This window comes from Microtus oregoni, unplaced genomic scaffold, assembly GCF_018167655.1.
Source record: "Microtus oregoni isolate MIOR12 unplaced genomic scaffold, Mior012 000068F_ref0000429, whole genome shotgun sequence".
Classification (NCBI taxonomy): Eukaryota; Metazoa; Chordata; class Mammalia; order Rodentia; family Cricetidae; genus Microtus; species Microtus oregoni.
This window is the reverse complement of record NW_024543975.1, coordinates 1165461-1191675: the sequence shown is the minus strand read 5'-3', so window position 1 is coordinate 1191675 and position 26215 is coordinate 1165461. Positions and strand designations below refer to the sequence as shown.

At 51.7% G+C, this 26215-nt stretch overlaps 1 protein-coding gene across 1 annotated transcript in view; it reads left to right on the top strand.

The window, feature by feature from the left end:
- Positions 1 to 983: 983 nt before the first annotated feature.
- The window catches only part of Cd82 (CD82 molecule), a 46434-nt gene continuing 21202 nt past the window's right edge, over positions 984 to 26215 (top strand). The window contains exons 1-2 of the mRNA XM_041641283.1: positions 984 to 1134; positions 22111 to 22186. The gene's annotated coding sequence lies outside the window, so the exon portion shown is untranslated. The remainder of the gene's footprint in view (positions 1135 to 22110; positions 22187 to 26215) is intronic.

Below are 26215 nucleotides of genomic sequence, written 5' to 3'. Positions count from 1 at the left end.
GCCCACTTTCTAAAGGGAGAAGACAGCCATGGTGGACTCAGGCCTTCAACCCTCTCCTGCTAAGTAGGCCCTCATCAACCTGCTGTACTATGGCTGGCTGGCCTGGGCCACTTCTTCAAGGGCCTAAATCCAAGAAAGCTAGGGTGACTATGCTGTTAGACTCTAGCCCATGACTTACTTCATCTTTCTAAATCTTGGGTTGTTCATCTGTAAAATGGGCTCAAGGAAAATAGTCCATTAGTAGAACTCAAAGATCATGGCTTTCACAGCTCTTGGCTAATCAACAAGGGTTCAACCATTGGTAGCTATTAATATTTTCAAAAAGTGTTTGGGTCCTGGCAGTCTCCACATGAAGTCCTAGTCTTGGAACGTGAACGCTCCCACGCCATTCCCGGTTGTGTCAGGATAAGCCAGGTCATAGAATGCCAGCGTGGGGGCCCGAGGCTTGCAGCCCTGAGCAGGGGTTGCCAGGGGGAACAAGATCAGGGCGAAGCAGAGACTCTTTGGGGAGGAGCAGAGATGGGGCGTGGCCTCCCAGTTGGAGGCCCGGGGGTAAACCGCTGGAGAAAGGGATTGAGCAAAGGGTTTAGGAGGACCGCCAGCGGCTTAGGAGGGACCTGGTAAGGATGAGGAAGACTGCAGGGGAAAGGACTATTAGGCAGGGCTGTTAGAGGCTGGAAGGGCACAGAAAACAATGCAGAGACTTGGGTTCCAGGGCAGGCTTCATCCTCTGGAGGCCCAAAGCAGGCGGAGCAAACCGTGCGCATAGCCTCACCTCCAGGCTATTAGTGGACAGGAAAGAGCGCTGCTTGCAGACTGCAGGGCTGGAGGCGTAGCTGAGGGTTGGCAAAGGACAGCCCAGGGCGTGACCGTTTGATTGGACCAGGAGGCCGTGGTAGGCGGAGCTTGGTGCTACCTCCCTCAGGCCCCAAAGGAGCAGTATGGGGGCGTGTCGAGGGCGTGGTGTCGGGGGCGTGGCGTGGCCTGACAAGGCCGTGGAGTTTGTGGACCGACTCCGGGAGGGGGTGGCGGGGAAGAGTGGAAGGATTGAACCAAGCTGCGCAGTCAGACGCGGACTGAGGCGCCAGTTCAAGAAGCCGGGCTTAAAGCGTATAGCCAGAACAGAGACAGCAGGTAAGAGGGGCCTGGAGTGGGGCGGGACAACTGGAAGCAAACTTCTGCAGCCTTCTCGGCTGGCTTGGCAACAGGTAACAGACCGGAGCAGTTAGGGGCTGAGAAAGATCATTCGTCTCCGAGTCCCGAACTCCCTAGTTCTAGCTGCGCCACACACCAGCCCTGTGGCCCTAGGCCGGTCCCTGCCCCCAACCCTGAGCTACTCGGGTTCCAGAAGGAGGAAGTTGATTGAAGTGAGCCTGGTGCTCTCGGAGTGCCCTTTCTCACCAAAGCCCCGGAAGGTAAGGGCTAGCAGGTGACAGGCACTGCGATGCGGGAGGCCACCCGCATTCAGATTGCGTAGCTAGACCTCAGCTGCAAAATGCCACTGAGAAAAATGACTTGATATGTCACCTTGAGTTACTGAGTCCCACGACAGGACTCCAAAGTAGAGCAATTAACATTCTTTCCTTCCTTCTAACTTCTGAGCGCTCCACTGAGCCGGACTCGCAGTGGAAACGGCCAGGCTTTTCCAGGTGAGCTGGTGGAGGAAGAGCACTTTTGGGGTGAATGGAAAGTAAAAGGAGAAACCCTACAAAACCTGCTTAGAATCTAGCCAGGCCCTGGAGCTCCCTGCTGTGCCCAGGATTAGGTACCTGTGCTGAAGCGGCTCCACTCCTGATAGTGGTGGGGGTCCCTGGGTCCTGGCTGTGTCAAGGATTTGGGACTCAGCCAATTTAAATTCCACTCCCCCTTCAAACTGTAGTTTCCTCATCTGTGACTTTGGGGAAAACGACCTAACAGTAGTAGCAAAGAATTAAATGAAACTGTGTGCGCAATGCCTGACAAGACACTGGTGGCCCAGAAACCTCACTGAGAGGCTCCTGTGATGTCAGTGGGCAGGTGATAGGTTGCCTTTCTTCTGGGAAATAAACCTACTTATTTTGGGGGTTCATCTTGGTTTGAAGGCCATTGTCTCCTCCTTGACCTCACCAGAGCCAGAAACAGCCACCAGCCACCATCACCTTGTTCTGTTGTACATGAACTAAAGAGTGCCTGAGTTCATTTCATTGCATGGGGTTGATGAGTGTTGAATTTAAAGACCCCCAAAAGAGTCCATACTGCATACCCAACAGAGCTGAGGATGTAGATATGCGTTCTCGAAGGGACCTGGCTGGCATTGCCCTCATCCTGAGCTGCTCTGAGACTCTCACCCATTCCCTGCCTGGAGAGCCTCTCTTACAGCCAGTATCAGTCCAGGGCAAGTCCCGGGGCACTGTGAAGCTCTAGTGGCTGGAGGCTCAGTTTGGGGTAGGATGAGCAAATGGTCTGTGGGAGCAGAATGGGCACAGGAGGCATGGAAGGTGCTGTGTGTGTGTGTGTGTGTGTGTGTGTGTGTTATAATCTGTGAGGAGACTCTGGAGAGCCAGAGCCAGTGTTAGGGATGGGAATGAGACATGGGCAGGACTTTCTGCCTGAACTCCTCTGTCCTGATTAAGCTTGGACAGACACTCCCTGCTCCTTGAGAGTCAGCATTTCGGTGGCACTAGATGAGCATTTTCTGCCATGAGGAGGGAGCCACACTGGTGGAAAGAGACCCCTCCCACCACCACTCCCATTCTGTGCCTTGAATGCCAAGCAATAGCACGACACCAGGCCCTCACCTTGGGTTTCTCAGCATTTGGAAAGGAACTTGGATCAGGGAATGAGACACAAGATAGTCAAAGAAAGGATGAGAAGGGCCTTTGGGGCCTTCAGGACTGGAAAGTTCGGGCAGAGTGTTCTGGCAGAGGAAGATGCTCAAAAGCAAGGCCAGCCTGTTGAGCGAGCTCTGGGGAAATGGCTGGGTTGCTGGTCCAGCTCAGTGATTCTCACCTTTCTTAACACTGCGACCCTTTAATACAGCTCCTAATGTTGTGGTGAGCCCCAACCATGACATGGCTTTCATTGCCACTTCATATCTGTAATTTTGCTACTGTTATGAGTTGTAGTGTAAATATCTTGTGTTTTCCGATGGCCTTAGGTGACTCCTGTGAAAGGGTCATTTGACCCCCCAAATGAAACACTGTGCAAGAAACACTGGTCTAGCTGCAGCTGGGCTTTTAGGGTGGGCAATGCAGAGATAGTGGGGGGATGAACCCCAAAAGGCTCTGAATGCCAATAAGGAAAGCTTGGGCTTGTATCACAGAGTGAGTAGAGCTACCGAAGGTTAGAGAGAGCAGGGGAGGGATGTAAAGCTTGACACCGCGTGCACCAGACATACAGGGGCAGATGACCTAACAAGGCTAGGGACTTTCGGTGGAAGGAGGCTACAGGCTAGAAAAGACAGCGAGTCAAGGGTGATGCAGCAGGGCGAGGGGGTACAGCCCTGCCCTGCCCTGCTGTGGGGCCCAACTGGGGCTCATGAAGGTGGTTACACTGAGTGAGTGTCAGTCACAGGAAGATGAAGGCTATTGAGTGAAGAAGTGAGGTCTGGGCTGAGTTGGGGAGCCTGTGTCAACCAGCAGTGGGCATCTGATCAGAGTGGATAGGAAGAGTACCCAGGATTCCCTGTTCAGCCCCGAGAAGGTAGGGTGAGAGGTCAGCCATTTGGGCACAAGTTTCCCACAAGGAACGGCTTTTGGTTCCCTGGGGTTAAAGTCTGACTTGCAGGGGCATCCCCTTAGTTTAGAAGAGGAAGTTCCCACTGACTGTCAACTCCCTCCACCTTGGGGACCCAATTCTTTCATCTGAGGGCCAAGTAGGGTCTGATCTTCATTCACTGGGGAAGGGGGTGTCCCAAGACACTGCCGCCTTACCCAGTAGCCTAGGTCCTGATTTAAAATGTCTGGAGCCTGAAGGCTCTCCTGCATCGAGACCTTAGCCTTAGCCTCTTCTCTAAACCATTATGCCCACTTCCTTTGCCCTGTGGGAAGCTGGGTTGTAGCCATGATATAATCACTAGCAACAAACAGCCGAGATTTGGCTCTGCAAGAGGCAGCTGGCGGAAGGGGTGTAGATGTGGAGAACCCAGGCTGCTTGCCTGGACCCCTCTGTAGAACAGGATGGGGTTGGGGAGATGGCCTGTTTAATCACAGGAAAGGGCCAGCATGAGTCTGAGAAGCCTGAAAGGGAAGCCCAGAGGTAAACAGGGCCCAGTGGTCTAGATATGTCCTTCCCCTCCCCTCAGCTGCTGATGCTGTCCTGCTGAGAGGAGCCTCCCTGAAGCCAGTGCCCTCAGGGTCCAGCTGGGGTCTGTCCAGTTGACTTACTCCTGACTCACTCCTGGGACTCCCCCAGCACCACAGTGAGCTTCCTGTTAGCAGCTGACACACATAGGCTGATGCACAGAAGCAGCTGAGAAGAGCGGAGACAAATGGGGGCTAGCTCTCGTGCTTGTCCACTTGGGAACGGAGAGAAGTCCTCTCTGGGCACCTCTTCCGGGCCCTGCTGTCAGCCAGCCATTACTTTGTTTTCAGGCAGCACACACATACAAGGCCCAAGCTCAGTCCAGTGGGCTAAGCAGTGCCCTCTGCCAGGCTTGTCCCGCCTCCTGGTCTGTACCCCCCATTCTGCCTGATCGAGCCGAGCACATATCATGTCATGTGGCTCAGCACTGCACCCTCGGGCTCCACGTCCCAGCTCTGAAACTGTTTCTGAGCCTCAATTTCTGAACCAGGAAAGTGATGATAGTGGTGGTTATGGCTTCTTGGGGTGGTGTGAGGACCCCACAAACACTTGTATGGGAAAAAGCGCAGGGCAGATGCTGAATGGCTGAGTGTAGTTAGGGTCTGCATCTGGTTAGCTCATTCCAGCTCCACCAGGGACATTTCTCAGTATGCCTTCCTCCTCTGCCTTCTATGCCTCTCCAATATGCACTCATCATAGGGTGTCCCAAGACACTAGTCATTTCTAAGTGTTGGGTGCTCCTAGGTTCTTCCGACTGGTTTGAGGCGTACAGACAGGGACTCATATAGACAGCCTCCTGGGCAGGGACTACCCCGCCCATTTATGTACCTTGGCCCACAGTGAACACTCAGGAAATGGCTGATAAGAGGGTTGTCTTTGGAAAACTTCAGTAGGGCTTAGCTCAGTGTGAGATCCTTGGTGACTTCTTTGGGGTCACACTTTCAGGAAGCAGGACCTTGAAACTGCACCAGGAAGGGGGGGTGGGCTGCCAACAGGGCTTCCGCTTCCCTGTAAAGCCTGGGCCTTTACAGAGGGGAAAAAGCCAGCTTCCTCAGTTTTAGCCTAGTGAGGGACCTCTGCAGTCCTTAGTGAACCCTTACTCGGCCAAAGGCACTTCCCCGGCAGCAGCTGACAGTGGACAGAGCTACTGCATGTGGACTTGGGCTGAGGAAGCTCCAGGATGCCCAGGCCAGGCATCATCCACAGACCACCTGGGCAGTTTGGGAAGTGCTTGGCTTTCGTGACCTGTGCTGCAGTGTCTGTGCCTTTTGGGCCACAACCCAGCTCTCCTTGATAAGGTAGGAGTCCCGTGTGTGCTAGCTCAGTGTCTGGGCCTGTGCTTAGGGCAGACACAACACTGAACAGAGTGCTGGGGGCTGGAGACATCCCCAGGACGTCTGCTGTTGTTTACTAGTTGGGTGTAACCTTGGGCATGCATCTGCACCCCTAGTACCAGTCAGTGTCAGTACATGTGCAGGTGATGGCCACAGGTTGCCCATTGTGCTGTCATTGTTTTCTTGTTGCTATGACAGAATTCTGGATAAACAGCAACTTAAAGCGGGGTGGGGTGGGGTGTATTTTGGCTCATAGTTTGAAGGGATACAATCTGCTATGGTAGGGATACTATGGGAGCAGCGGCTTATGCGACTGGTCACATTATATCTGCCGTCAGAAAGTAGCTAGCTTCCTCCTTTTCCTGCAGTCTGAAACGCCAGGCTGTGGGTTGGTGCTGCCTACTCAGGGTGTTTCTTCCCACCTCAATTAACCCAATTTAGATAATCCCTCACAGGCAAGCCCAGAGTCCGGTCTCCTAGATGATCTTGTTACTTTGGCAGCTAGAATTAACCATCCCTAAGGTAGGGCTTTCACTTCTGCCTAGCTGTAGACCTGGTGTGTTTGGGGGAAACTGTCTTGTGGGCAGGTTTTGTGGAGTTGTCATTAGTTCCTAGTGATGCGGGGTGACAGTAGTGATAGCTCAAGGCGCACTGGAGAGGCTCCGGCTATCCACATTGCACTACTGTTCACAAGGGACTCTGGCCATGCCCAGATTTGGTGTCCTTTGCAGGCACCAAGGGACAGCGATGCTCACTTCGCTGTGTGTTTGACAAAGACGTAAGAGCTAATGCTTGTGAAAGAATTCTAACAGTGCTGGCTCCTGCTAGGTGCTGTCTCCATACCTGCTGCTATGGCCATTGCTCCAGTCTCTGGCAGACCAGAGCCTTAAGGCAGCCTTGAATCTAAAGACCAGGCAGTTGGCTTCATACTCCAGCTTGTCCTTAAGACCTGTTGTGAAACCTCAGACAAGCTGCAGCCATTCCCAGACTGTTAGCTGTCATCCTGCAGCTGCTTTGTGGGGCTGTTGTCATCCAGGCACATGTGAGGCCACTGTAGGCAGAGCAGAGCTTTTCCCAGGGAGAGGGCATCTGGATGCTGGCCTGACGCCTGCATTGAGCCAGCCCAGGAGGAAGGTGGAGATTGTCAGAGCTCAGTCGCTGCCAGGAGGCTCTGTAGGCACATAGTGGTAGGGGCTGCTCCCTCATGATTCCTCACCAAGGCCCCAGTGCAGATAAACACCTGTTTAAATGTGCACAGCAGGATGGAGAGGTAGCTCAGCCTGCAAGCTTGCTCCCAAGTTTGATGAGCTGAGTTCAAGCCACATATGGTGGAAGGAGAAAACTGACTCCCAAAAGTTGTCCTTTGACCTCCACTTTTGCGCCTACACACACATACACATGCACACACACATACACACACAGACACTGAATGAATGAATGAACAAATAAATAAATGTAACAACAACAAAAGAAAAACCACCAAATAGGGCTGGAGAGCTGCCTCAGGAGGTAAGAGCACTTTACTGCTCTTGCAAAGGACCTGGGTTCAGTTCCTAACACCCACATGGTGGCTCTCACCTGTCTGCAGCTCCAGTTCCAAGGAGATCTGACTTTCTCTTGTGGCCTCCGTGGATGCCTCATAAACACACAGTGTATTTATGTACATATAGGCAAAACACTCATACATATAATAAATAACTAAACACCCCAAGTAAATATATATGCCCATTACTATATCCAAATATGCATATTGGAAACATTTATTGCTTTTTAAAATTTTCTTATTTTCTAAACCTTATGTCAGAAGCTCAACTTATTTTGATATTCAATTTTAAAAAATGAACTCACACACAACAAAATTAAGAAAATGGATTGTGTAAACTTGAAGTCACATTGAGTTTTTGGTTGTTAATCCTGGTTTTTAGAGGAGGGGTGGAGTGTGGGTTTGAAGAACATATCAGCTTGTTAAGACTCAGGCGACTCCCAGGGAGTGCCTGGGCCACAGCCTGATTGGGTAACCAACACCAGATATGGGTGAGAATATCACAGGTAGCAGAGGTGTGACCCAACCGAAAGCTAGGTGCTTTTCACAGAGCCTGACACCAGCAGTCGACAAGGATAGCTTGCTTAATTGCCTCTCTGAGCCAGGGCGTCGAATGAGGGCTAAGTGAGTTTAACATATGTGAAAGTCTATGGTAGGAAATGGCTTTAGATCTGGACCTGGGGCTTGCACACTGTCTATTCTGGAACCAGGAGAGTCACTTGTTTGGATGCAGATGGCGTTTGTCGGGAGCCTGCCCCGCTGCAGGACCAGGTGGCAAGAGCAGATAACACCAGGATGGCGGCTTTCTGCAGACAACCTGGCTCTGCACCAGGGGAGCCTGGCCTAGCAAGCCTAGTGTGTCTCCCAGAGAGTCCATCAGATAAGCTACCCTTGGATCTGGGGCAGGGACTGAAGAAGGGCAGGGCTGGGCACAAGGCTGGAAGTGTATACTCGATAGAGGCTCCTCCATGGTGGAACAGCAGAGAGAGGAATGTGTGTTCCCACACACATACATTCACTTCAATGTGGCCAGCACTCGGTACAGGTTCACCACTTGTTACTAATAACAGCAGTTAGTAGTTAGTTGCACATCTATAGGGAGAAAACAATCTCCGACTCTGTCTCAGGAGCTGGATTATTAGTGTGCTGCTGCAGGGGGCTGGACACGGCATCACCATTTATAGAGGACATAGAAGCTCGGTGGACTCACTGGAGAGGATTGATGTCTTTGAAGTTATATAACGAGCGTGTGGGTGTCTAGGCCTCAGTTCATGTTCTGTCATGTAGAACATCTGCCTCTCTGACCTCTGGCCTGTGTGTGTGCGTGTGTGTGTGTGTGTGTGTGTAGGCCTCAGTTCATGTTCTGTCATGTAGGACATCTGCCTCTCTGACCTCTGGCCTGTGGAGGGGGCTAGGGCAAGAGGATGTGTATTCTACTCTAGTCTGTCCAAAAGATCCCCTGGCCTAGTTTAACTGTTACCCCATCATCTGTAGGGTAGAGCAGCAGGCCTGTCCTTTGCCAGGAGACAGTATAGCGTGGTGCTGTGTTTTCAAGGCACACATATACATTGTAAGCAGAGAGCTGCTGGGAGGGCCATACACCTTCATTGCATTCTTCAGACACTGGCACTCCAGGGTTACCCAGATTGATTGGTTGGTTGGTTGGTTGGTTGGTTGGTTGGTTGAGACAGGGTCTCTTTACATAGCTCCGGCTGTCATGGAACTATGTAAATCAGATTGGCCTCAAATCAACAGAGACCTGCCTGCCTCTGCCTCTCAAGTTCTGGGGTTAAAGGCGTGCACCGTCACACCTAGACTGCCTGTAGCACTTCCTTACCTTTCTTTGCAGGTAGGTTAAACGAAATGCCTACTGGCAGGAAGATCAAGTGTGATGGCAATGGCAAACGAGAGCTGAGCCAGGCAGCCCTGCACTGGGGTTAGGGAGCTTGCTATGGCTACTTGGAGTGCCAAGGATCAGTTAGGGACTTGGACCTCTATGTTTTTGCTAGTGTTCAGATTGAAGAAGCCCAGCCTAGACTTGGGTGTTGCTGCTTTAGAGTTGAGTGGACCCAAACAATGGTTCTAACATTAAAAAGGAGTGGTGGTTTTACATAGACTTAGAAATCAAAGCAAAGCAACCTCATGGGCTAAGGCGGTGGCTCAATGGGTAAACGTGGTCCCTGTACGTGTGAGGACTCTAAGAACCCGTATAAAATCGCAGCAGATGCGGCAGCTGCCTCTCCCCTCAGCCCTAGAAACAGAGACAGGGAATTTCTGGGGTAAGCTGTCTGGGTAGACTAGCTGGAACTGGGAAGCTCCAGGTTCAGTGAGAAACCATCTCAGTAAATAAAGTGGAGAGGAATCCCAGGAAGACAATAGACTTTAACTTCAGCCTTCCATGTGTGTGCCTATATACATGTGAACACACATACACACAGGCACAACATGCACACATATATGTCCCAAAGCAACAGTGACCAAAGAATCTTTCTTTCCATATGAACCAAATGGAAAACAAAAATGAAAAACTTTCTAATCATTGAAGAGAGATTTTGTGGAAAAACTTACAGTGCACAGAACCATATGCTTAAAGGAAACAATTACTCAGAGATAACCACTGTGAACAATTTGATGTTTGGGCTTTAAAAAAAAAAACTGTAAAAGCAGTGTTCACACCCCCAGACTGGGGTTGTGCCATCAGAGTGGCTTCCTGTGAGCCTGAGCCTGGGTTTACTGTGGCATAGGGAGGAGTTTGCCACATGACTCTCCACAACCCCGCTCCTAGCTCCGGGAAGAGGAGGTGCATCCCCTGTGCTGAGCATCTGCCTGCCCCATTTGAATATTTCATAACGACCCATGTGGCTGAAGTGGTCACCTTGCCCCTGCTGTATTTTGTGCTCAGGCCTTCTGGCCCCCAGAGCGAGTAGTAAATTCCTCAAGGCAGCTTTTGGGCCAGGTGGTCACGGGAAAGGCAGTGTGGGCACAGGAGCTTGCTGTGTTTGGGAGGCAGGAAACCAAGGGGCAGGTGGGTCTCTCTTCCATGTGACTCTGGACCCTCCTCCCTTGGAGCCTGCGGTATCATTAACTAGTCATGGATCGCTTTACTATTTAATGGCCTGTCCCTGCCGTGACTTGTTCTTCCTAGTAGCCTTCTGGAACCAGAGCTCTGGGAGATGAGCCACTGGTGGGGCATTTCAGGAGTGGGAGGTGGGTGTGACAGGTGCTGTGCTTCTCACACTCTGGTGTGCACGCCAGTCTGTAGGAAGCTTAAGAAAGCTTTGTCCCACTGGGGTGGACATGGCCTGGGAGTGTGCATCATCTGTTTTAGTATGTGGATGAGGGCTAGGGGAGGAAGCAGGCATGGAGGCCAGAGGATGCATTGTGGGAATTCGTCCTCCCATCCCACCACATGGAACCTGGGAGTTCCTGGGAACTGAACTCATGTCGTCAGGCCTGGCCGCAAAGGCCTTCACCCGCTGAAGCTTCTCGCTGGGCCAAGTATGTGCATTTCTCTCTTTTCTTTCTTCCTTTCCACACTGAAGATTGAACCCAGGGGCTTGCACATGCTAGGCAATTGCTCTACCATCTGACCAACACGTTTCTAACACACCCTCCATCCCAGGACTAAGGGCAACCCTTAGTGAATCCAGCTTGTGGGGCTTGTGTCCTGTTCCATAAAGGTTCACCCAGTGAGGCACCCAGTGAGGCTGATGACCGCCCTCCATCCCTTCTCCCATGGGGATGCTGTATGAATGGGGAATTCCACACATAGCAGAGCTCCCATTTACTGCAGGAGAACCGGGGCCCTGGCACATGCCCTCTCCCCTCAGCCCCAGAGAACCCAAGGCTCTGCCTTGAGCTCCTGAGGCCTGGGTGTGAGGGCGCAAGACTCAGGCAAGCTGGCTTAACTAACGTTTGACCCTTCACCTGCCTGGGCTTCTTCCTGTGGGTAGGGAAGCTGCCAGGCCTTCTATGCCTTCTCTAGCACTGCGCCTACCAAGGGAGATCCACAGGGAACTGAGGGCCTCCTAAGACAGAGCCTTGTTCTGCTTTCCCCATTCCTCAGGAACAGGCGATCTAAGTTCCCCAGCCAGTATGTGCTCCAGGAAGCCAGAAACTTTCCCTCAGCCTGGGCTCTGCAACAGAGGGAGGGTGCTTTGTGGCTCCTGTGAATCTGGTGTGAGCCAGGCCCGCCTGGGGCTGTTTGCAGAGAACTCTTTACCAGGTCAGCCTCCCCGGTGGAGGTCACCAGTGCCCACGTCTGAGGAAACTGAGGGCTGAGAGCGGAAGTGCCTGTTCACATTGCCATCTGAAAGGCATGGGGCTGGCGTTCAGATCCCACACTCCCTCCTGGGGCGCCCGCTCCTCTTTTCTCATAATGATGCCTTGGGCTTTACAGCTGTTGGCCATGGAGAGTTTCTCACACTCTCTCTCCAGCCCTCCAGTGCCCTTGGAGTCAGCCAGGGAGGGGATGTTTCTTCTTAGTCTGTTCTTACAGTGGCAGGGTGCTGCTGCCCAGATCCCACAGCTCAGGAGAACTTTGCTGTCAACCCTGTTAGGTACCTGACTTTCCCCCCACCACACTGCCTCCTGAAAAAGAGAGGGTTCTGGGCCCCTCTCTCCTCAGCCCCAGGGAGCCCAGTGCTCTGCACTGAGCTGGTGGGCCCTGGTGTGAGGACCCAAGACCCCATGAAGGACCAGGTCTGGAGCCCATGTGGAGGAAAGGTTATGGTCCAGGCAGCCTGCAGTCCTGGCGTGTAAGAGCCCAGGTGGGTGTGGAGATGGGGCTGAGATCCTAGACACACTCTGCCCCTTCCTTTTCCTAGAGCACATATGTCTTCGGAACAGTATTTTGCAGACTTGCACACATCAGGGTTTGGGGCCTACTACTCTGCCTGAATGTCTGCCATCTCTTGTCCTCCTTCTTTTATGCCACCATCCTCTCTGGAGGAAAACTTGGTCCTTGCACCAAGCAACTGGTCCAACTGGTTCCTGTTCCTCCTCCCTAGGGCTCTGAAGACTGAGCAGAGGAAAGTCTGCAGGCTTGGGACCTGGTGTTGCTGTGATTTCCCTGCTATGGGCTGACACTGAGTTTCTTTTCCCAGTTAGGCATGGGGGCATAAATGTCCAACCTCAAGCTTTATGTGGCTGGTGACATGAATTGCCTGGCCAGCTTGATTCACTGAGTGGCCTCCCCTAGCTAGGCCTGAGCACAGGGTTAGAGCAGATGTGGGACTGGGCCCTGGCAGATGCCTGGGGCTCAGAATATCTGGGTCTGTGTGCTCCGGGACTGCTGGCTTCAGGCCTGTGGCTCTCAGGTCTGTGTGCTCCAGGGACTGCCAGCTTCAGTTCTGTGACTCTCAGGTCTTGACCTTGAGTCATTGCTGATCATTTAAGGAAAGGGTGTTTTTCCCACGAGGGACTTGGAGGCATTCTGGGAAAGTACTAATCCCCCCTTGGGTTGTCCAGGCTCTCTTCAAATGCCAGTGATTCCACAGCCCGCATCTACTCTAGGGCAGGATGTTCTTCCCTGGTACCAGGGCGAGGGCAGGTCCAGGGCAACGTGAGTGCTGGCACTGCAGCTGGATGTGGGTACTGCCAATTCCAGCCCCAGAGTTGGCTAGGCTCAGTCCTGACCACCTCCTCCCCCCCCCCCCCCCACACACACCAGGCCTCAGTTTTTAGACAGGGAGCCGGAGTTCTCAGGAAGCCTTGTTGTTTGTCCTAGTCATCAGCATACTGGTCCCTGATCCCTTCACCACCTAGACTTCCTACCTCCTGCAGCAGGAAGGAACACAGCCACCCTTGAAGGGGCCGCAGCAGGACCTACCATCCCAGAGGCCTGGTCTACCACCTGCCAAGAGAAGGAAAGGAAGCGGCAGTCCTGCAAGGAGAGAGGAGTGTCAAGACATAAGAGAGGAGATAAGGGCCAGGATTCCCATCAACTTTAGGGACTGTGGTAGGGGTGTCACATATTGGTATAGCGAGGCTTGCGACCATAAGGAATGAAGGGAAGAGCTGGTCCAGCTGGTTTCTGTCCTTCTCTCTGGAGTCTAAGGGAAGAGTCTATGGGTTCTCTGTTGCTGTGGCTTCCCTGCTGCTGGCTGACACTGAGTTCCTTCTGAGGGACAGGCACAGTGGCTGAGGCTTCTAATTGCAGCACCTGGAAGGCGGAGGCATGAGGACCGCCCTAAGTCTGAGGCCAGCCTAGCTGTGTGAAAAGACTGTCTTAACTTTCCCTACCCCCAAAATGTTCCTGCTCCCCATTTTTTCTCCTTATTTTGGATGTAGCAGAGGCTAGGTTCCAAGCTCCCTTGTCTCCGTCTGGCGATAAAGACTAGCCCGGAGGACTACTCACGAGTCTGGAGGGAATATGGCCTGGATTGAGGGAAACAGACTGGGGAGGCAGGTAGCTGCTGGTAGCTCCTGGGGGAGAGCAGAGGAGTTGATACAAGGCCCGTAGACACCCCACTGGAGTCCAGGGCCCTGGCTGCAAGACATGGTGAGCGGAAACTCAGCATCTGGAGTTGCTAGGGACCTGGGGGTCAGACTTCTGGTGGGCCAGTAGGACCTGAGGTTTGCATACTTACCCTCTGAGAGCCTCCCCCAAGCATACCTGTAGGGACCAGCATACCTGAGGTCCTGTCACCTGGATATCTGTCTGTCTTCTTTCCTCTTATTCTCCCTCCCCCTCCTCTCCCTTCCTCACACGCCTTTGCCTCTTTTTACCCCTCACCTTTCTCATTTCCTATCATGGCTCCCCCTAAGATCCTCTATTATTCTCTGAGCAAAGCATCAATGTCCTAGCTATCCTGGCTAATCATACAGCCACCCTAGACACGGCTCCTGGTCATGGCTCCTGAGCAGCCCCACAAAACCCAAGAGCCCCATGGGGTCCCAGTGGGAAGCTCAGAATGCAGTGGCTTCCTCAGTGCTTGCTCTCCTGCCTATGCTGTGGTTAGGCCCTGCCTGCTGTTGAGTCAGGGGCAGCTCAGCCTTCATCCTGGCCTCCTGAGAGTGCAACCCGCTGCTCCTTGTGGAACTAGATGTCTTGAGCCACCCCCTCCTTAGAGCCTGGTGCCTACCCTACAGAGGGTGATGAGGCCAGCGTCTGAGCTATATTCCTAGGGAAGTGGCTGTTGACCCTGTGTGTCACAGGCCCTGCAGTTGTTAGAGAGGTGGCCCAGAGGTGAGAGGGCAGAGTGGCCCAGAGGACTCTGGGAGAGGCACAGGAGCCACAGAGGGGGAGACAGGTGAGAGGGCCCTATCCTCTCCTCTCTCCCAGCCTGGGCCACTGCTTGGAGCAGGAGATCAGCAAGACCCTGTCCTAGGAGTACATCTGCCTCCACCCCAGCTTTCTGTGTTCACCTGGGAGGAGTGTGTGTTCCTCGGTGTGTGACGCAGTCTCACCCTGTGTCCCCACCAAAGAGGCCAAATACCTCTCAAACCTGCAGCCACGGGCAGCAGGAACTTGGTCATTTTCAGGGACGAAAGCAGAGGTCCAGGAAAGTAAGTCACAGGGGCTTGGGATGTGGCCCAGTTGGTGGCATCTGCTTAGTGTGCATGGAGCTTTGGTCCGGTTCCAAGCATCACATACATCAGGTGTGGTAGCACATGCCTGAAATCCCAGCACTCAGGAAACGAAGGCTGGAGGATCAGAAGTTCAAGGTAATCCCTGGCTGCTGAGTGAGTTTGAAGACAGTAGGGCTCAGATCATAACCTATCTACAAAGGGAGGGAGGGAGGGAAGGAGGAAGTGCCTGGCAGGGGGCAGAAGGAGCAGATTGTGAACCTGTCTGGACACTGTGGAGATGCCAGGGCTGTGGGGTGGGCTCTGGAAGGGCTGCCTACAGAAAACAGCCTTGAAGCCATACCTCTCCTCTGTCCTGAGCTCAGCCTGGGGAGGGTACAATGGAGCTGGCAGAACCTGCTGCCTGCTGCCATGTGGGAGTCCTGATTACAGTTCCCTCCTTGTCCCTAATCACCCACTCGGGGCCCACACCCAGGCTCTGTTTTAGGAACCCTGGCCCTGGCTTAGAGCGTGCCCATCGTATGAGTGAGTGAGCAAGTCTCTTCCCCAGATCTCACAATGTCCATCCAGTGTAGGTGTCTGCCCCAGGTTAGGTCTGGTGCTTGGACTATAAACCCCCTAATTAAGAAGCGATAAGCTTGCTTAGGTTCTCTCAGTTCCTCATCATGGGAAACTGTTTCTGCTGGTTGTGAGCATGGCGGTTAGCCCAGGGCGTCTGGACCGGCTCCTGAAGTAACAGTCTGCCTACTGCGTCACGAGCGTGGGGGTGGGAGAAACAGGTTTCTCCGTCAAGGATAACTGCAGGCACTTAGAACTGTGACCGACTGTTCCCACGACCCAGCTGTCCCTCGGAGGGAGCAGGACAGCTGTGCCTTTGCCATAGTGTGTGATTTGATGCCTCATTGTCTTGTGCTCTCCTGAGGGAGGAAGGGGTCCCACACATCTATGTTCTGTGTCCTGATTGGGGCTAGCCCATGGTGGGATCTTGGTGAGCTGCAGTAGCTCACGAAGGAAGTCACTTGGGGTTCCCTTCAGTGGCCTTTGGACCCCTGAGCCCTAAACCTCTGAGCCTTATACTGGGGTTTCATCAAGCTAGGTGTGTCAGCTCTGGCCAGCTGGCTGGGGCAGGGCAGGCAGAACTGTGAAGTGCCACGCCCTTGACCTTGAAGATGCTGGACACCACTTCTGTCTGCTTAGACTCTAGGGTCTCCTGAGCTAGTTACTCACGTTGTTCCTGACTTTAGGGACAGTGTCTTCTCATCAAAAATATGCAGGGCCTTGTGTTGCAGAGTTAAAATCCTGAGGGCCTACCTGAGCTAGACTACTAACCCTGTGTGATCAGGGCAAGTGCTGCCCGCTCCCTCCTGAGCATCAGTGGGCTTGCTTAGGTTTGGGGGTTGGATATGGTGGATTGGGCAGTGAGCATATTCCCTTTGTCCCCAACACTGCCTTCTGCCTTACTCCATTCCAAGGACTTAGTGGCCTTGACCTTTCTGGGCCTGTCTGCAGGAACCCCAGGCCTGTCCCACATCCCAAGGGACATCTTCATAAATACCCTCTTCATATGAGGAGAAGATATTTCGCTACTTGGTCAAAGACATCCTAGAGTGTCAGCAAGTCAGGACTGGCTTCTTTCTGGACATTTTGATAGTCCTCTTTACAGACAGTGTTAAGTCCAGGGTGGGCAAGGTCCTTGTCAAAGGTCACACAGCTCTGAGTAATGAGATTATAGTTAGTCTCTCGCAATTCAAAATCCACACTATGACCTGGTTTATTGGGGAGAGGAGATTTTTCCCCCAATTTCCTGCTTTTTTAAAAAAAATAATTTTTACTGAGCTCTACATTTTTCTTTGCTCCCCTCCCTACCTCAGAGAGGTGAGATTATTAAAAGATAACTGCTTTCTGAGAAGTCTGTGAGAACCTAACGACCCTAGAATCTGAGATCCGAGACTTCTGTCCCAGAGTCTGAGTGTTCCTGGGACTTAGAGCTTTCTCTCTGGCCTTCCAAATTAGCGCCAGTTAGATTGACACGCCATTTGTTTTTGCCTCCAAGGGCAGAGTCCTGGGCTGGATGCTTCAGGCCAAGCCCAGCTCGATTTGTACATCCCAATGTGATGAATGTGGACACATCTTCCCATACATCAAAATATCAAGCTTCCCAGGGCACTGGCCACTTTAACCAGCCCCTCAGCTCTGACACACACCACAGCATGCATTTCCCCAGAAGTGCTGTCTCTGGGCCTCAGTTTCTTCACTGGGAAGTGAAGACTGGACTGGGGTATCTGGAGTCATTCCTAGCATAGAGCATCTGAGTGTGGGAGCCACAGAGTCCAGCACACTGGGGCAGTTGGGGCCGTGGTTCAGTGCACGCCTGTGGTGCACGGGGCTGGGTGGGTAGGCTGGCTCAAGGGTCTTGCTTTCCCGTTCTGGAACGTCCTTCTAAGGTAGCCTCTCCTTCAATCAAGGCCTCTTCAGTCACATTGCTCAGGTTTTAGAGCAAAATGCAAGAAGGGCCACCTCTATAGGCCTCAGTGGTCAAATTAAAGGGACATCCTGACCAAGAATAGAAGATCTGGTCTCCTTCCATGACTGGAAGCCAACAGTCACCGTTTGGGAGCTGGGTCAGAATGAAAGGGGTCTGGGGGTAGACAGGGGTGAGGAAGGGTTGGGTGGGGCCTCCACCAACTTGTAACATAGCATCAGGTAAGAAAGGAATGCTGCCTTGTCACTGGGTGGCCTTAGGCAAGTCACTGCACCTCTGAGCCTCAGTTTCGGGGAAGTGCTTTAACTATAAGCTTGTTATGGAGCTTCAATGAGAAGTTGTGGTGGCAGATGACAGGCTAAAGCTTGTCATCTCGGAGCCACAGTGTTTCGGTGTCGGAGAGTGGGAACCTGTTGGTCTGGCTAATGGAGTCAGGTGACGGACTGGACTTTGGAATCCTGTGAGTAAACATGTGGGGTGCTAGGGGAGACAGCACTTATGTCTGCTGCTTCTTCTTATCCCCCAGCATTCAGTGGGACAGGCTCCCGCAAGCGCTGCTCTGCTGGAGGGGAGACCCATCAGGGCCCTGTGAGGTCTGGGAACTCTCCTCTCCAGGTCACACCGCAGCTAGGAAGCAGAGCAGGTTCCCAAGAGGTCTTCCAGGGAACCTGAACTCCCAGACTGCCTTATGGCCCCATGCTTCTCCTGTTGCCAGAGCAACAAGTGTTTGTTTGTTTTTCCTTTTTTTATTTTAACACAGCAACAACAACCGAAAGTACAACCAGAGATTGAAAACTAAGATAACGAAAGGTCAAAAGCCAGTAATCCAAAGTCGGCTGCACAGATAATTAGAACACACTGGTGCCTACAGACACAACCACCATCTCCAGTCTCCACCCACGAACGATCAGGACAAAGTCCAGAGGCTGGGGACCTGTGCCAGACACCAGCCTGTGGGACCAGGCTGGACCAGGTGGTCTCCAGGGCCCTGAAGCGAGGCAGTTTTTCTCCCTCCATGTTATACCATGTGTAAGCAGGCCGCTCTCATTGGGCATGATTGCCAGATTTCCCAGCCTGCAGGGGCCTCAGCCAGACCTGCTCTCCCATGGGGATAATAGAGGTCTCCCTTCTTGGGGGATCCACCCCCACCTTGCTTCCAAGCAGGCCAGGGCCACTGGGTAGATGTTTACAGGGTGGGTGCCCATCAGAGGCTGCGGCAGGCTTCCAGTGGTTTCTGACTGTTGTCCAACTTCAATTATCATTGCCATTGACTCTGACAGTGAGTGCTGGTCGCCTCCCCAGTTCCTGCAGGCTTCGAGGGGCTCACTATTCAGCTCATGTCAGTGGTGGGAATGCCACAGCATAGGCAAGGAGGTGGTTCCCGCTACACAGGGGGCAGGAAGTGGCCCGTGTGGCTTCTTCAGGCATAAACTTGTGTATTGATGGGACTCTGTTGTGCACTGGCCTGGCTGTGTGGCCTGTGCCTCTCACTATGTCTGGGCTCTCCAGAGAAGAGACAGTGATGTCCAGGATGGCCCTCATGACATTGCTCTGGGCTAAGAGACTGGAGGGAAATGAACTGCTGGAAGGGTGAGGAAAAGCAGAGGGGAGGGAGAATGAATGGCATGACACTGGCCACTTGTTCCTGCCCAGCTACCGTGGCACCAGGAAACTCAGGCCTGACCCACATAGGAGCAAGATGCCCTGCCTGGACCCTTGAGTGCTCCTCAACTTGTTCCATCCCGAGAGCTTAAAAACCTGACCCTGACTGCACAGTTCATCAGAATCTCTGGCCTTGGGGATCAAGTGCCACAAGCTTTAGTGCTTCAGGACAGTTCCAGTGTGCAGCCAAGATGGAGCACACACAGCTCTGGAGGGCTTGGGTGATGCGGAAGACAGACACTCAGGTCCCACATGGGCTTTCCAGGACTGGCAATCCTTGGAAACTGGGTGGAAGCATGCTATTGAGCACTTTAGAAATCTATTATTGATTTATTTATCTTAAAGTTTGTCTTTACGACTCTTCTACAAAGAGCACTGTTAGAAGAGAGTTGGAGTCCTAGTTTCCTAACTCAGTCCACAGAGAACTGTTCTGGACTTCCAGCTTGGCTCCTCAACAGTGGCCTCAGCTTTACCTACACACACAATATAATAGTTAAACATTTGAGTGAAGAAAAGTGATACAACATGGAGCAAGCAAACCTACAGCCAAGGCTTTCTCTGAGTCCTAGAAAGCGAGCACAGCAGAGCTCTTGTTAGGACAAACTGGGGCAGCAACAATGGAACAAGATTGTGGCTGTGACCCTCCTGCATAAGCGAGTCTGCTGTTCTGCAGCACAGCGCCATGGCATGGGGTGTAGCTCACGCTTATCATGTGAGAGGCTCGAGGTGCAATTTCTTGCACCAACAAAACAAATTTATGAAAATGAAGCTTTTTGGTTCATCTGTTTTTCCAAGTTAGAAATATAGTAAGATTGAGCATCACGTTTGTATTTGGGCTTTTGATTGTGAATACTGTCTGAGAGTGAATAAGGGTTTGTGGTGTTAGAGCAGGACCATTGTGGCAGGCTGGTCTGCAAGGCACTCCAGCAGACAAGACATCCTCTGCCTCCTGCACAGGGCCTTCTAAAAGGTGCCTGCTTTGTTACTTCTGATCTGCTGTTTTTCCTCTGAAATTTACAAAAGAATGAAGTTGAGAATTGAATGCTTTGAGTTTATTTTGAAGCAATGTTATCTTCATGTTAAAATATCAGCATTGAGAATTAAAGCAAAATATTGTGAAACTTAGTTACTGCAACTTCCATTTTCAATAAAGATAGTCTAAAATAACTCATTAATGTTTTGTTGTTTTGATAAGAATTGAAATATACTTAATTATGTATTTCTGGGCTTTGTGTATATGTTTTATTTTAAAATGCCCAGTATATTTAGGATATAAGTGTATGGCCAATTTCTACCATTTTAGCTTTAAATGAAAATTAAAGTCTTTTAAGACTGGCAGATGCTAATGTAAAAACAGTGTGTGTGAATTAAATTTGCTGCTGCTGCTAGTCTAGTGGGAATGCCACGAGCTTTCTGTAGTCTGCATTGGAAACGTGTATGTCAAAATTCTGGAATGTATCTTCAACCAAGAGTTTTGTCCACTTACATATGTTTACAGCCTATAAAAAGTGAAACCAAGAATGTAACTATTATGAGCAAGGTAGCTTTGCTCATGTTATCTGATGTTTGCCAAAAGAATAAATGATAAAAGAGTTGAATTAATAAAAAAAAGTTTGTCTTTGCAATTGTTTATTTGTATTACGTGTGCATGCACCCCTGCATGCACGTGAAGCTCAGAGGACAGCTCTAAGAGTTTGCTTTTTCCTTCTAGCATGTGGGTCCTGGAGTTTAACTCAGGCTACCACACTTGACAGCAAGTGTCTGTACCCTGCTGAGTCGTCTCATCAATATTATTTACTTACTTGTGAAGATTTATATTTCATTATATGTCTGCATGTGGGTATGTGCATGTGAGTGCCAGGGTCCGAAGAGAACAGAAGAAGATGCCAGACCCCTGGAGCTGGAGTTCCGGGCTGGGCTGTTTGTGAGCCACGCCTCGTAAGTGCTAGGGATCAAACTGGCCCTCTGCAGCAGCAGTGCACACCTTTAACCACTAAGTGTAGACCCTATGCACTTCCTTTAGAGACAGGATTTCACTATGTACTCCTGGCTGGTCTAGAATTTACTGTTTAGGGCAGGCTTGCCTCAGTCTTGTAGATCTTCCTGCCTCTGCCTCCTTCATTCATCTTCCTAGGAAGAGAATCTGTGCTTTCCCCAGCTTTCAGGCTCAAAGGAGATTCAAAACCAATCCTGGTAGGAGTCAACTAACTCCCATTGCAATAACCCAGCATTTCCTCCTCTTCCTTCTCTCTTCTTCTTTTGGACAGCATTTCATTTAGTCTGCACTAACCTCAAATTTGCTATGTAACTTAAGGCTAGCCTTGAATTTCTGATCCTTTTGGGGTTTCAAGCTTGTGCCCCATCCTGGGGTCAGTGATGTCATTTTCGGTGCTCAGTGGCTTCTGCAGGATCAACGTTGGTCTGTGTTTCTAAGGGACCGTCCGGAGCTCTCCAGATCCCCAACTCTTACCTTGTTCTCACGCCCATGTGCACGGAGCTCACTGCATCCTGGGCATTTGTAGAGTCATGGGCAGGAGATAAGTGCAGGACACCCCTGAAAGACCCTGAATTCTAGGGAGATCTGGCGAGAAAGGAAGCCTCAGTGAGGAAAGCATGGGATAGAGTCACCTGGGGACACAATCTCATCTCTAGAGCCTCTGATGTAGGAGCTGGGCAGTGTGCGACTGGGCATTGGTAAAGGCTGGCTATGCTGTGCACTGGAAGTGAGACTTGTGGCGGGAGCATCTCGGAAGTTTGCATTAGGAATTGTAAAATAGGGCCTAATGTAGACAGGGCTGTGAGTACTGTGGCAACAAGCATGCATAGGAGAGCGAGGGTGGCAAGGATAAGGAAGGGAAAACCAGACGGGGCCCAGAGGGCCGTGCCCAGCATCTGGATCTTGCAGTGGTATGCCTGCAGTGTGGAGGAGCAGCTGGTGAGCAGGGGTGGAACTGATCCCAGCTCAGCTTTGGGCTGGCCGAGGCTGGAGTGGTAAACTGCAGGGTGGAAGGAGACCTGTGTAGCTTTTAGGTGTTCTGATGATGGACCATTTCCTCCTCTCTCAATCCCACAGCACATAGAGCCTGGAATGGGATCCCAAAGGGACCTTGGAAAGCTGGGATTCCCATTGGATGCATGCTGAGGAGCGGCACACACAGTGTTTAGAGCCATTAGATGAGGGGGTGTTTGCCACTGGGTATGCTAGGAATTAGAATGGGTAACACTTGGCGACTCCTGATCTCCGGCCTGGTAACAGCAGAGGTGTTTGCTCTTCACAGTGTGTCCATTGTCCGGAACTCATCTGGGAAACCACCACAGAAATTACTGCTCTGCTCCAAGCGGATCCCTGAACAGGTGAGGAGGAAGCGGGGGCGGGCAGCCACCTCTGCAGGTCATGCATGGCCTCTCCAGTGGAACCCTGGAACCCGCATATCCCAACACAGGACCAGAAAGCACTGTGGCCCCTACACCTCGGAACGGCTAGGAACACAGGGGCAGACCCTCAGGTCAGGCTGGAGCAGCATTCCTGTGTCCCAGAGTGTGACAACTCCCCCACTCCCATACATAGTACAAAGAGACACCAGCCTCCCTGGGCCTCACTAATACACGCGGGGGCTCCTGGGAAGGTGGGAGGGTCTGTCAACATGGCACATTCTCAAAACTGGCTGACATTGCTCAGGCATGGCTTCACTGTACCCCATGAGCGGCACATAGGGTAACTCTGGTATGGTAGATCTCAGACACTTTTCAGGTGGCTGAGCACAGAGCCATGTGCGCTTTGGGGCAGACCCTCCTCCTCCACAGTCCACCATCCACCATCCACCCATACAGCCACTCCACCGGTCATCTCCACATCCAGCCTCACCTCACCTCTGTGGGGTATCTTACAAAGAACACTGGGTCTTCCTCTCAAGACCTCCCAGTTCACAGACAGTAACTTATAGCAACTGCCCACCACATGCCAAACATTTAACCTACATCAGCACCTGGGAAACTGATTAAAGACAAACAAACAAACAAAAATAGGTTTGAAGCTTACTCGTTGCACAGGACTAGAATGCAGTCCAGAGAGGTTAAATTATTGTCCAGGGTCACACAGCTAGGAGGTAATAAAACTGAATTCAAACCTGGATGGTTGGATATTGCACCCCTCTTCTGGAAGATTCTCTAGTATTCAGTGCTCAGGAATGAAGCCCCCAACTAATATGTGTCTTCGGGCCAAGGGGTGATGGTGGACTGAGGGGGCTGTTTATGGGAGTGTCGCAAAGGAGGTCAGGCCTAAAGTGGATACCACAGACAACAGAAGGGAACACTGTTGTGTTCATTTTCCTGTATAAACTGATTTGGCGCAAAACTGTGCACTCCACCAGTTTAAATTATTCTTGCTTAGAAATGGATGACTGGCCTGCCACAGGGTGGCTGCCATGGCTCCCCACAACCACTCCAGAGCTTCCCATAAGATGTGCTTGCCATGGGGCTGGAGAGATGGCTCAATGATTAAGAACACTGGTTGCTCTTCCAGAGGACCCAGGTTCAAGTCCCAGCACCCACATGGCCGCTCACATCTATAACTTCAGTTCCCTAGGATCTGACACCTTTACACCAATGCACATAAAATAAAGTTAAAATATTTTTTTTAAAAAAAGATGTGCTTGCCATTGTGTTTACCCTGGCAGGAAGGCATCTATAAAAAGTGTTCAGAGCACCTAGCTCAGGGCGGGCTCTGTTAGCTCAGCACCATTTGCAAAGGAACATTCATCCCTGACTTCTGCAAGTGTTGTGTCCCTTGGTGCCACAAGGTGCAGCCCTGATGTTCTGAGCACCAACCCCAGGACTGCCAGGCCCCAACTTCCTCTTTTTCTGATAGTCAGAACCATGGGGAGCCCCTGAACTGAGGGGACCCCAATGGATACAGGGGAGCCCACTGCACAGAATGGAGCCCTATGCATAGAGGGGAGCCCACTGCACAGAGAGGAGCCCACTGCATAGTGGAGACCCCACTGGATAGACGGAGCCCACTGCACAGAGGACAGCCTGCTACACAGAGGGGAGCCCACTGCACAGAGGACAGCCTGCTACACAGAGGGGAGCCCACTGCACAGAGGACAGCCTGCTACACAGAGGGGAGTCTCGCCCCAGGACATTCTTCCTGATGACTTTGCTAGCAGAGCCAGGATCTGAACTTTTGACCTGGGACTTTGCTTCTATCCCAGAAGCAGTCAGCCCCTGGCCTCATCTGTTGTTCTCTTTAAGACCTCAGCTGAGGCCAGTCATGACCCTTGCTGCCTCCTACAGGCCCGTGTGTGGGCACAGACCCTTGTGTGAATATCGTTTGATCTCCTGGCAAGACTGGGCCAGGGATTAAATGTCATGGGCTGGTGGGTATGGCTGCTTGCCGAAACAGCTTTAATTATGGACACAGGAATTTGAATTTCATGTCCTTTCTGTGCACTGCAAAATGTATGTTTTGTTTTTTTGTGTTTGTTTGTTTTGGTTTTCTTTTTGATTGTTGAGACCTGGTCTCCTATAGCCCTAGATGCTCTCAGACTTGTTAGGTTGCTGGAGTTTGAGCAAGCACTCTACCAGCTGAGCTCAATCCCCAGTTTTTGTTTGTTTAACTATTTTAAAATATTCAGTCTGTTCTTATAGCCTAGCTGGTAGGGGCCTAGGCAGGGGTTGGCCAGACCCTGCCCTTCACCAGAGCTTATTTCTGCCTACTGGGCAAGAATTACAGCATGTCCCTTCAGATGGCATGGTGAGCCCTGTGCCCCCATAATAAGATTTTGGGATCTCCTTCATGTATGATAGTGATTGTGGGCTCTCTGAAGCTGGTATCACTTCCCATCACAGGGCAGCCTGAGCATGTCCCCAGCCAGAACTGAACTACCTGTCTGTTCTAGGGAGACTCTTGTCTGTTTTGTGCCCAGTGTGGAGAATGATCTTGCTCTACTGCCTGCTGGTTGCCGATAACACAAAGACCTGTGTGTTGTAATAAGGAGCGGCGGGGCTGCGTCCCCAGCACCCCGGCCGCCTGCTAGGTTATGCCTCGAAATAATTACACGGACACTGTATTCTTTTAAACACTGCTTGGCCCATTAGCTCTAGCCCTTACTGGCTAATTCTGATATCCCAATCAACCCATCTCTAATAAACTGTGTAGCACCGGTCTTACCGGTAAGATTCTAGCCTATGTCCATCCTGGGTTGGAGCTTCATTGTGTGTGCCTCAGAGAGCAGAGCTATCGTGTCTGCCCGGTAGAGGGGAGCATGGCGTCTCTGCTCCAGAGAGCAGAGCTGTCTAGTCTAAGCTCACTTCTTCTTCCTCCCAGCATTCTGTTCTGTTTACTCCACCCACCTATGTTCTAACCTATGAGGGCCAGCCAAGCAGTTTCTTTATTTTTTTAACCAATGACCTTCCTCCATCACCTGTGGCCTGGACCTGTAACAGTTATGTGGGGCCACCCAACGCCCTCTCCCCCAAAGCTGCTTCTCGGCTTTTACACTGACAGGGGTGGCTCCCAAGTCCCAGTTAGTTGAGCTGCCTGCTAGGCACTGCCTAGCTCTTGTTTCAGGACAGGAACTCACTGCCTCCAAAGTGGCTCTGTCCCTGCCTGTCCACTATTAGAGACCTTGACCATGGTCCTTTACTCCTTCGGGTCTCAGTTTATTTTCAGGGAGCTGATGCACTTAGACCAATGTGTGATCGGATCTGACGAGTAACCAAGAAGCCAGGCAAATATCCAGGGCCTGGGATACTAGGGGAATACCAGACAGGCTCCGGCCTGGGGTGTGGCCAATGTGTCCAAGGCTGAGTGAGGCTTCCTCCTGGCCTCCCAGCCAGGACTCCTTTGAGTAGCAACCCTGTGTCCTCACCACCTGTTGCCAGTTGGGTGGTCATTTATCTCCGGTAGGGTACCAGTCAGACCTGGACCAGTTCTGAAGAGCCAGGCTCTGTCATTGGAACAGAGGCCCTGCGAATATGCCCCAGGTGGTGGGCGGCAGCTGGGGCGCCTGAGGGTAGGGGCCAGCCACCTCATCTGGGTGTATTGGGGAGGGTTGAGTGTTTAGAGAGGGAGGAGGCTCTCAGTGCCTCACAGCTTCCTAGTCTGCATGGAGCTCAAAAATCCCAGTGTTTTTGACCCAGCTCTGCCTGGACCCTGCAGATCTTACTATGCTGAAAGGTTCGGTGAGGACTAAGGGTGCAGTTCTCAGCCAGGCTAACCCCTGACATGGCAGTCACTGCTCTGCCTGCATCTTGCCCTGTCTGCCCACAAGTTCCAGTCTTGGCTTAACGTCTGTTACAGATAGAACTGTGACTTTTTTGTTCTGTAGTGTTCTTGTTTTTATTTTGCTTGTTTTGGGAAAGAACATAGTCCTGGTTAGC